The sequence below is a fragment of the Lissotriton helveticus genome, chromosome 5_1 (genome assembly GCF_964261635.1).
Source record: "Lissotriton helveticus chromosome 5_1, aLisHel1.1, whole genome shotgun sequence".
Taxonomy (NCBI): domain Eukaryota; kingdom Metazoa; phylum Chordata; class Amphibia; order Caudata; family Salamandridae; genus Lissotriton; species Lissotriton helveticus.
In genome coordinates this window covers 440,332,170-440,342,842 of record NC_136065.1, presented here as the reverse complement: position 1 = coordinate 440,342,842, position 10,673 = coordinate 440,332,170, and the positions used below count along the sequence as shown (strand labels likewise).

The 10,673-nt window shown below is 44.3% G+C and overlaps 1 long non-coding RNA gene across 1 annotated transcript; it reads left to right on the top strand.

The window, feature by feature from the left end:
* The first annotated feature begins 3,459 nt into the window (after positions 1-3,459).
* LOC144753199 (uncharacterized) lies at positions 3,460-5,254 on the top strand. The gene is made up of 3 exons (XR_013594244.1): positions 3,460-3,499; positions 4,090-4,200; positions 5,105-5,254. It is a non-coding gene; the product is annotated as an uncharacterized LOC144753199 (long non-coding RNA).
* The last annotated feature ends 5,419 nt before the right edge of the window (positions 5,255-10,673 follow it).

Below are 10,673 nucleotides of genomic sequence, written 5' to 3'. Positions count from 1 at the left end.
AATACCAATTACAACACCTCCGTGTCTGCTCGAAGCTTACCGGACAGTAACAGTTAAGGGTGTGCCTGTCACCGAAATAACTGACACACATGTGAAATATGTAGGCACCACTCACAGCGCTGTCAGATATAGTGTACGACAGATGGTGTGCCCATCATCGAAATTTTCCTCCCAATGCCTGTACCCACTTCTGAGGAAATGCACAGCCTAATGCGCTCTGCACTGCTGCTAGTTTGGTGCTCTCCGCACCAACATTTGGTACTTCCTGGTGTCCTGCGTAAGCTATTACCAATAGGATGCGTGTAACAGTTCAAAATGGCAGTACGCACAGCGTCATTGAATCTCCTAGGTAACTACATTGGAGGTCACACGTATGGGTCACAGACGTGCGGCCGTAGCTGCTCTGAAGAATCCATCGGATGTCACGCTCCTCACTGCACGCTCTACATCAGCTGCAGTAGCTTGACAGTGAGTTATGTTCATTTTAAATCCTTCCGGTGGTGCTGCACACTCATGTCCATTTCCTCATGCGCTTGTGGGAGCCATGGTGTAGCACCTCTTTCAAACGTGAACCAACTCAGCTGTTGGTGTTTCCCTGCGACTTGGCTCCTGTCTCGACTGTCAACAAGGGTAGATTAAAAATGTACCAAACTGTTGAAGTCCGGACATCCAGTAGACCACAGCTAGGGGTCACTGTCATCAGGCACATTTTCGAGCACTACCACTGACCAAACTGCATATATTCTTCTTTAAATCAAATCTCCCTCACAACCAACTTCATGGGTCTTCTCCAAAGGCATCACACCCTTGTCGCCAATTTTGGGATGACAAAATACGGTTGTTCTGTAAAGAAGGTTTATTTAAGATCAGTGCAACAACCCCTAGCACAGCCATCCTCTTGGCTCCACAGCCCTTCTCTCTCCTGGAATCGCCAGTCTAGATTCCAGTAGTAGAAGCATGTAGTTGCTAAGGAACCAACGACTGCCATGAATACCCACAACAGTAACATACCATGAAACATAACACACACCTTCCCTTACTTCCTGCGCTTTTCCACATTTTTCCTATTTTCCTGTATTTCCCTGATTTTGGAGATGCTTTAGATTCCAACATCATCCTCCATAGCTTAGATTTAATTTAGATTATTTTACATTTTATCTATGTATAGACGAGAGAAGCAGACATTTTTCAATTTTTCAAATTCTGCTGCTAATCTTTTGTATTGCTGCGACTGAACGACATTTTGTGTCCGTGGACTGGATCTGATGCCGAACTACAGACATATTTGACCTACCTTAACAGCAATCCATATAATGTAACACTCACTATGTCACAACATAAGGAACATATGGATTTCTTGGATATTAGATTTTTTGTTAAGGAGGGACAGGTACATAGCACATTGTTCAGGGAGGATACTTCATGCAATAGTACACTACACGCCACCAGTGCACATGCGAGGTCAGTGGTGGCAAACATTCCATACGGGGAGATGGTTAGAACCCGTAGAATTTGTAGTACGGACACTGAATTCATTGCTAATATAGCAGACACAAAACAACGTTTTATGCAGAGGGGATATGACATACAGACTCTCAACAAAGCAGAACAACGCATACTAAAACTCCCAAGGACTGATACTTTGCAACCTCGGGCCTACCGGAATGGGGGAGGTGGTTACATGAAAAGCAAGGCCAGAGACAAGGTCTCGTTTTTTACTGATTGCACAGCACACAGTAACAAAATATATCAAGCCTTTAGAAGACACTGGGCCTTGCTTTTGGATATCCCCAAACTATGCCCCTTTATCACTGAGAAACCATCTCTGGTGTATAGACGTGGACATACATTAAGAAGGACACTATCCCCAGTTATATCACAACCATAAAGACTACCAACTGGCTATCTGAGGCACCAAAGGGATTCTTCACTTGCACCAACTGTAACATATGCACATTTGGACAGAATAAGTGTAAGAAATTCAGTCATAACACCACTAGGACATATGAAATCAAACACTTCATAAACTGTAACACACCATTTGTGGTCTACACATTGGTATGCCCGTGTAAAATGACCTATGTGGGAAGCACGGCTCGGAATCTTAAAAAGAGAATACAGGAACACCACAGGGCCCTACTCAATGGGGATACAAGACATCCCATGACCGAACACTATAAAAATTTCCATGGAGACAATAACACATTTAAGTTCTGTGGGATCGATCATGTACCGAAAAATCCCCAGGGAGGTGATAGGGTTCTTGCTCTTCGCCAGCTTGAGTCCAAATGGATATGTAGACTCCAGACAATTAAGAAGGGCCATAACATTGACCATGAGTTCCACTATTTTCTGACAAAGATAGACGTGGACATCCCTGCCTTGACAGTAGCTTCAGGTATTGGAATGTGCAGTTGAGCTAAACCCGACAGGAATAACACACTCCTCCCGTAAATATTTTTAGCACTCTGCGCATATGCCTGTTGAGAATGACTCTAGGGATACTGCATAACCATGTAAATGCAAGTTAATGCTATTTTTAAAGTAATTAAGATTCATATGTGTTTAGAACGGGGCCTAGCTCTGACGTATCACCACTTAATACCACAAAAGAGTGATGCAAATATAAAGATCATTCAGGTTGCGTGTATGTTGAGGAATGGAAGCCCCTTAGGGATCTAATTGTGACTCTGCCCTTTGCGACATTGACTTAATACCCCTTTTGGCAGAGTCTTCACTCAGGACGAATTCCTGGACCCCTGTGTGAAGCTGCTCTCTTGTTAGCTCAAGACAATTGCCATGTCTGCATTTAGCAACGTGCAGACATGGTTCGTTTTTTGCTGATGTAAATAGTCACAAAAAATATTTTTTCTCTCTGCTCACTTTTGCACTTTAATTTATTTTATCCACATATATTCTTGTGCTTAATTTTTTCTGCACTTAATACATAATGAATCTCGGGGTTAGACTATGGCTCCACTTTCTGGTCCTGTCGAGGCTACAGTGTAGCCCGACGAATGCTGCATATCTTCTAGTCAAGATGGGGATATTTTAGCTCGTGGCGGGTAAATCTGATGATAGCTCAGGCTGTTACGTCCCTCCCATGGAATCCAGCAGCACACTTGGTTCGATTCTCCTGTTAGAAATACAAATATTTTAGGATTTGTTTAAAAAGACCCATTTATTTACTACCCAACTTTGGCAAACGTTTCTTATATTACTTTAAGCCAACTCTAGGGCAGACTCCAAGTGGGCCTGGGTCAGGATCATGATCATAAGGTTTTTAAATAAAACTGCACATGGACACGAATACAACCTTTTTATCGTCTCTCACTAAGAGAACTACACATGTTGGCATTTGGCCAATAGAGTATTTCGTTGATGAGTACGCCCTAATTGAACTTCGCGCGCCAAAGATTAGGGTATTTAAACACCCTCCCACTAACTAACCGGTGTTCTTGGAGATACCCGGCACCTCGTCGTGACGACTGACGAACAGGTACGAGCTGATACCGCTGATCTTGTAACGCGGCCCTGTTGCTTGCTTGTCGTTCTTTTTCCTCAGAGGGGTTCTGGGCTTTAAATGTCTAGAGCTACTTCCCCTGCAAGCGAGTAGACATTATTTATCAAACCTAGCAGCGACTCTTCGTTTCTTCGCATTCTCCCCCGTTGTAGTTTTCCCAAACTGCCGTCCTGCTGGTGCGCCACAATACTCTCTTTGTATAACCATTGCTGGAACCTGACATCCTTTTAATAATGAAAACAGGTCCAACGATAAATGAGAGTGCACGCTGTGAACACGACACAGCGTAATGCAATTGTATCTCTTTTGCCGGCAGGTGTAGATGGGTCCAGGCGGCTATCTTATGAAGGGCACTACAAAATAGGAGGATGTATAGCCGCTCTCATTGTTTGCACAGCTTGTGGGATGCCCCGCATGAGTACTACTTAATCTTGTTCACGTGCAAGAATTTCTTGATAATTACGGGGACAGCTTGGATATTATGATGTTGTAGATTCGATATTTTGTCCACAACTTCGACCTCTTTACCTACTGTATTTTGAATATCATTATCTTCACATTTCTAGTTCTTTATCGTGGCCCTTATCAAGGTGGCGCACGTGTCTGAAAAACCACTTCACTCCACGATGTTTAAGGCATGATAGATCGACATGATCATTGCCCAACTTTACTGATTGGTATGTACTAACTGACTTCATTGACTATAAGCTTCCAAATAGGCCTGTGAGAATGACTGGTTGGTGATGTAAGATATTGAAGCAATTTTGGTAATTCGTTCTTTGTCATAAACAATAATTATTATTGTTATTGAAACTATGTGAAATGAACGGTTTGACCAGCCCTCTATAAGATATAATTTATATATGAGAGACTTGTATCATCAAATATTAAATGTGTAAAATCAAAAGTCTTGTATACCTCACCAATTTTAAATTGGAAGATATTCCTGGATATAAATGCAATACATTCCTATGATATGTTTGAAACTATGTGGAAATACCAAAAATATTGCGATACTCTGTATAATCTGGTCAATTTAACAATAGTAGCATTTTGCTACATTAAGATTGTGAGTAGGAAATATACTTAAAGAGAGAAGGGATAAGCCCAAAAAGATACAATGTTTTGTCTCCGTATAAATACGGGCCATATTTACACAATTCCAAATGGAGTCCCCATAATATTAATCTTTTATCAATTTCCTGAAGATCTTCCAGTAATTCTTCATTTTTCTCCTGACATCCTCCCATTCTCCATGTATGAAATGTGCAGCATAATAACCCAATATGCCCAGATTTGGGTCACGACCCACCAGATACATAGAAACTAGAAAATTACAAAAATTGAGATTGTTGATGGAATGTTGTCACTAAATGTTGGTTTTAATCACAAATGTACAGTATGTAATGTTTGTTTGTTTGTTGTAAGCACAGCTTAAAATCCAGGAGTGGCTACTCCAGATAGGCCCCAATACAATCATGCTGGCCTTCTTTTTAAACAAATTGTAATGTTTTTATATGCATTGTGGTCTGTACTATATGAGTTTGGACCCTCATGTATTTTGTTTGTTTTTATCCTCAGCCCTGACGAAGTTCTAAGAACGAAACGCGTTGGCTGTTGTTTTTACATTTTGGAATTATATCAATAAAGACTTTTGCAACGAAGGAACTGATTGAGCTTCATTATTACCGTTTGGATATCCTAGTAGTGCACAACTCCATCATTGCCAGTGACTGAACTACTTGTTTGCCTTATACTGGTACGCCTAAACTTCTTTAGAAGGTTGGGTTTCCCAGTTGTTGTTCTGTACCTTTAAAGGATGATGCTGAGATTTGTCTATCCTAACTTGACTGCTATATAAACCTTATTAACTATAGTAGCTGATTCCTGGTCTTTATTGTGTAGCCAAATGGGTTACACTGTTAATTGAAATTGATTCAATGCTAACTCCCTTCACCTCCCAGGTGGCAAAGAAAAGGTCCATTGGAGGACAAATGGTAAGAGGGTTTGCCCAAAGCACTGCACCAAGAACTCTGCCAGTCACCTACACCCTGTGTTCTCTCGGCTCACGCATCTGTCCTCCACATTACCCCTTCCAACTGTAAACCCATCAGTTAATTCCCCAAGCTAAACTCTACCCAAAACACTGTTTATCATACCCCACTATTCTGACCGTTTATCTGCCTCACAAAGTTGCCCTGTTAGCAGAAACTTCTTCAAGAGAAGAGATCGGCAGCTCTGTTGCTTTTAAAAGCTTTTCCTTAGACCTCATTTTTTTTTCTTCTAGAAGGGAATACCTGCCCTATCTGTTTTATGTTAAAATAGTCTATTATGTTTACTTTCGCCTACGCTTTTCAATTATTTCTCCTTTCATCGTTTTATCACTTTTCCCACTTATTTTAGCAAGATTTTTATTTCCCTTTATCTATGGACTGGAGAGGTGTTTCTGGCCTGTGGGTGCTCCTTTTATTGACTTCCCCTCACCCTACCCCTCACCAACTGGCAGTCCTTTTGTTTCCACTATACAAGGGTTGACACCTGTCTCCGAAGAAAATACCTATTACAGACTCATAAAATAAGCTTTTTGACTCGCTAATAGGAAGGGGCGGGATGTTTAGGGACAATCGGACATCTTCTTACAACATTTTATTGGCCGCAGCGAGAGGGGAGGACGGGAGACTTCTGAGTTTTTCGCTTTATGTCCCCAAAGAGCATGCAGAGGCCTTTGAAGCTGAGTGGGCTCTGGCCCTTGCACCGGCGGTGTACCGTAATCAAGTGGGCTGGGATACAGATTCCCCACTACACCAGATTCCATTGCGGTCTATGCCTCAAGCTCAACCCCAATATCCCATCCAACGGGAAGCTAAAGGTCCCGTTTCTGATGTTCTGACTGAGTTGGAGTATCAAGGAGTGATTGAGACATGTATGTCACCGATGTATAATCCTCTTTTTACTGTATCCAAACCTGATGGGTCTTATTGCATAGTGTTAGATTACTGGCATTTGAACTCTCATTGTCGTACTTTTGCTGTACAGAATACCCATTGATCTGCTCTTGTAGACGGTCTTGTTCGTAAGAAATATAAAACTATTCTTGACATTTTTCAATGGCTTCTATAGCCATAAACTGTCCCCTGAATGTAGTGAATGGACAGCATTCAAGGCTGGTGCAATACAGTAAAATGTTTGCCGTTTACCTATGTGGTATAAGAATAGCCCCGGGGTTTTCGTTGCATGTGTTGTCTCTTTGTTTGACAGCATTGACCCAGGTGCATACTCGTACGTTGACAATATTTATCTGACGGACGACGAACTTTGGTTGCATCTATGCCGTGTTGACCGCATCATTCTCATATTTTGCGGAATACTGGTACACATTTAACTTTGCTAAATCTCACATCGCTTGCTATGCAGTGCTCTTTTTGGGCTATGAGCTCAATAATGAAGGTAGGGGCTTGGCACCCCACTTTCTGGAGAAATGCGCAAGTTTGCGGCCTCCAGCCACTCTGAAAAACCTTCAGTCTTTGCTGGGATTTTTGAATTTTGGGCAGACGTACATTACTGATTATGCCCAGTGTATCAAGCCTCTTTATGCTTTGATACAACCTACATTTTCTATAGCCAGCTGGCTTGAGGAACATCCTACTATCCTGCAATCTTTGCAGTCTGATCTACTTGAATCTAAGTACTTGTTGACACGTGACAACCACACAAACCTGGTGATACGAATCGTGCCAGGCGCATTGGGTTTCACTTACTTGATGTGCAATCAAGGCGACACAGTTCCTATTGCATACAAATCTCATCTGTACACTTCAGCCGAAATGCGATTTTCCACTGTTGAAAAGGTTTTGATAACTGTGCAAATGGCGGTCCTGAAGGAATTTGCACTAGCGCTGGTGAAACGCATTTTGGTGGTTAGAAGCAGTGACGAAGGCGAGTGTACCAAACTCCAAAATATTACATCCCCCATTGGATACAATGGGCTACTTTTTTTACGTCTTCTGATGTCACGTTTATCTTTGACCCCTCTCTTCAGACACAGGAGTTCATGCAGTATGAACAAGTTCATCCACCTCCTCTGCCTTTGCTCCCTTTAGAGGAGTACAAATGTGTTATTTACACCGATGGCTCGGCGCAACTGGCCACCGGCTCAAAACATGCTTATACAGCAGCTTGTGCTATTGTGGCAGGTACAATGGTGAATGGAGAGTTCCAGTCTAGCAGAGTGCATACACAGGCACTAGGAGACTGTACCGCCCAATTGGCTGAGCTACGCGCTCTTGTACTTGCTCTCCAGTTTGCAGACCCTGATGTATCTACACTCATTGTCTGTGATTCTTATTACTGTATTCAGTCTTTCAATGACAACTTATTCTTTTGGTCTCAAAATGATTATTGAGATTCTACAGGCAGAGCAATTTAGCATAAAATACTTTGGGTTCGAGTGGCAGGTCTTAAACAACGTCTTCCCCTCACACATGTTATACACTCTTGGCCATCAGCGTGTGGGAGCACACACTTTCGGTAATTCTTTGGCTGATGAAGCGGCCAAATCTCCAGTAGCCACTTGTTCCGTAGCAGCCGTTACTAGGTCGATGACTAAGATTGATAATGAGATTTTGGGAGCTATAGCTGTTACAATGAAGGGCACTAATTACCCACAGGGTTTCCCTTCAAAGTAATCTCATCAGTTAACTCCCGAACAAGTTCCCTTCGCAAGAATACCCAGCGTTGGTGATCGGCTGATTTCCAACGCAGACCGCAGATACTCTTTGATCAAAGCCTCACACGAAGGCTTGGCTTCGGTCCATGCCGGTGTGTCTGCAACAGTTTCTATCTCGCAGCAATGTTATGGATGGCGTGGTTTATATAAACAGGCCCGTAATTATTTACTTTCTTGTGAAATCTGTCAACAAATTAAGCCTTCTCCGGTGACACGGCCACCACAAACAGAGCTATGCATTTCTAACAGACCTTTTCGTTGTGTATCTTGATCACTGCGGTCCATTTTCTTCAGAGACTGCATATAAATATATTTTAGTTGCAGTTGATTCGTGCACTAGACTCCTTTGGGTATGGCCACAAAGTAGTGCTTACGCTCGAAATGTCATCAGGGATTTGTGTGTCTTTGTAGGGATTTTTGCCTGTGGCACATTTCATTCAGACCAAGGTCCAGCATTCGCCTCTAAGGCTTACAAGGACGCGATGAAGTCTTTGGGGGTTGTTAGAACTAGCTATTTCTGGTAGGCTAAGGCTGACGCCAAAGCAAGGCAGAAACCACCATTCTAGTCAGGGCAAGGGAGTCCCACGCCAAGATAACCCCTGCTCACCCCCTTGGTAGCTTGGCACGAGCAGACAGGCTTATCCCGGAGGCAATGTGTAAAGCATTTGCGCAAGCACACAACAGCAACAGCATCCTAGGCACACCACAAAAGGAACTCCACACAAGGTTATATAAAAATAACTTCTGTATTGTCAAAACACATCAGATAGAAATCACACATGTACATTGTGCCAACTGGCACGGGCAATATTCACAAGGGATTATGTACAAGACAGGGCCACATGTGCCACTGTCAGAATCAGCACTTTTAGAAATAGCACTTCTAGAACTTAGAATATAGGATATAAAATCACTGTTGCACAAATTAGCAAGTATAGCACACAACCAGTAACTACTGGTAACAGGTAAGTACCACCTACGCAACCCTAACCACCTTAGGAGACTGTCACGCAGGGAACCAGGACCTCACTAGGACCACCTGTACTGGAAAGAACAACCACCTAAGAATAAAATACATTTAGGGGTATCAGCAAGAACACATTACACATGATGCATCTAAACACATTCAGAGGTGCAGGGAAGGAAACCACATGATGCCTAAAACATTCAGAGGTGTACGGAAAGAAAACACATGATGCATAAAAATACATTCAGCGGTGTGAGAACCAGGCACATGATGCATCAAAAACACATTCAGAGGTGCAAGGACAAGGAAGACACATGATGCATAAAAATATTCAGAGGTGCCAGGACACAACTAAATAGCGCAAAAACACATGATGCCCCAAAACATTGAGAGGTGTAAGATCAAGGTGCGTAATCATAATAAATGCATTACATTTCCTAGCACCACATCACATTGCGCAAAACTCACATAAGCCACCACTTGTGGCAGTCCCTATGCCAACTGGCCTTGTTGGGGCTAGGACGCCCTGTGTCCAAAAGTCAGGGGCCTAAACGGTGCAGCTGCCCACTAATTGCTGGGCAGCTGGGACATCAATAAACCTATGGCATGGGCTCTCATTAGCCCTCGAACAGAACTGCGCCAAAAGGTAGGAGCAAAACAGGCTCTTCAACCATATGCCCCCATGAGCCTCTCTGGCTCTTAAAACAATGGCACCTCGAGCCTCGCTGGGCTCGTAAATCAAATATGGGCGGGAGCCTCTCGGGGCTCAAACACAAGCCCGGAACGTTGGAGTCCCTCACGGGGGACTCGGAAATGACTGTGAGCCTCTCAGGCTCTAATTACACAAACTGGCCCCAGGAGCCTCTCTGAAGAGCCTTGCGGGCTCTATGCAAACACGTGCCGCCTTGGGGAGCCTCGGGGCTCGTAGACCAATTTTGCCCCGTCGTTGGAGTCCCCCACTGGGGACTCTGCATACACCAAGGCCCATGGAGCTAAGATCGCGCCACTGGGGGGGCGGACACCGGCAATGTGTCCCGGCGCCCCCCCTCTCCTTACAGCAACATCCCCGACTCACCGGCTCTGCTGCGGGGAGGCTCCATCGTCGCGCCGTCTCTCTGCGGCGTCGCCCCCCCTGCTGCCGGCACTCCTCCGCACTCGGGCCACGGGCGTGGCTCTGACCGCACACAGGGCTCTTCACTCGAGCCCCGGCCACGCTACCTCTCGGCTCCTCTTCTTCTCTTGGGGCTCCCTCTCGGTCACGGGAGCCCCACAGCGGCCGCCGCCATCTTCTTCTCCAGTCTCCCTCTGGGCACGGGAGACCGGCAAAACAGGCCATGGCTTCCCCCAGGCAGGGGGAAGTGGAAAACACGTCCTCCCGGCCCCGCCCACAACCAGACGGCAGGCCGGACATCTTCTTCCGGTGTTTCCTCAGGGCTGCGGCGGTGATTTTCTCGGGT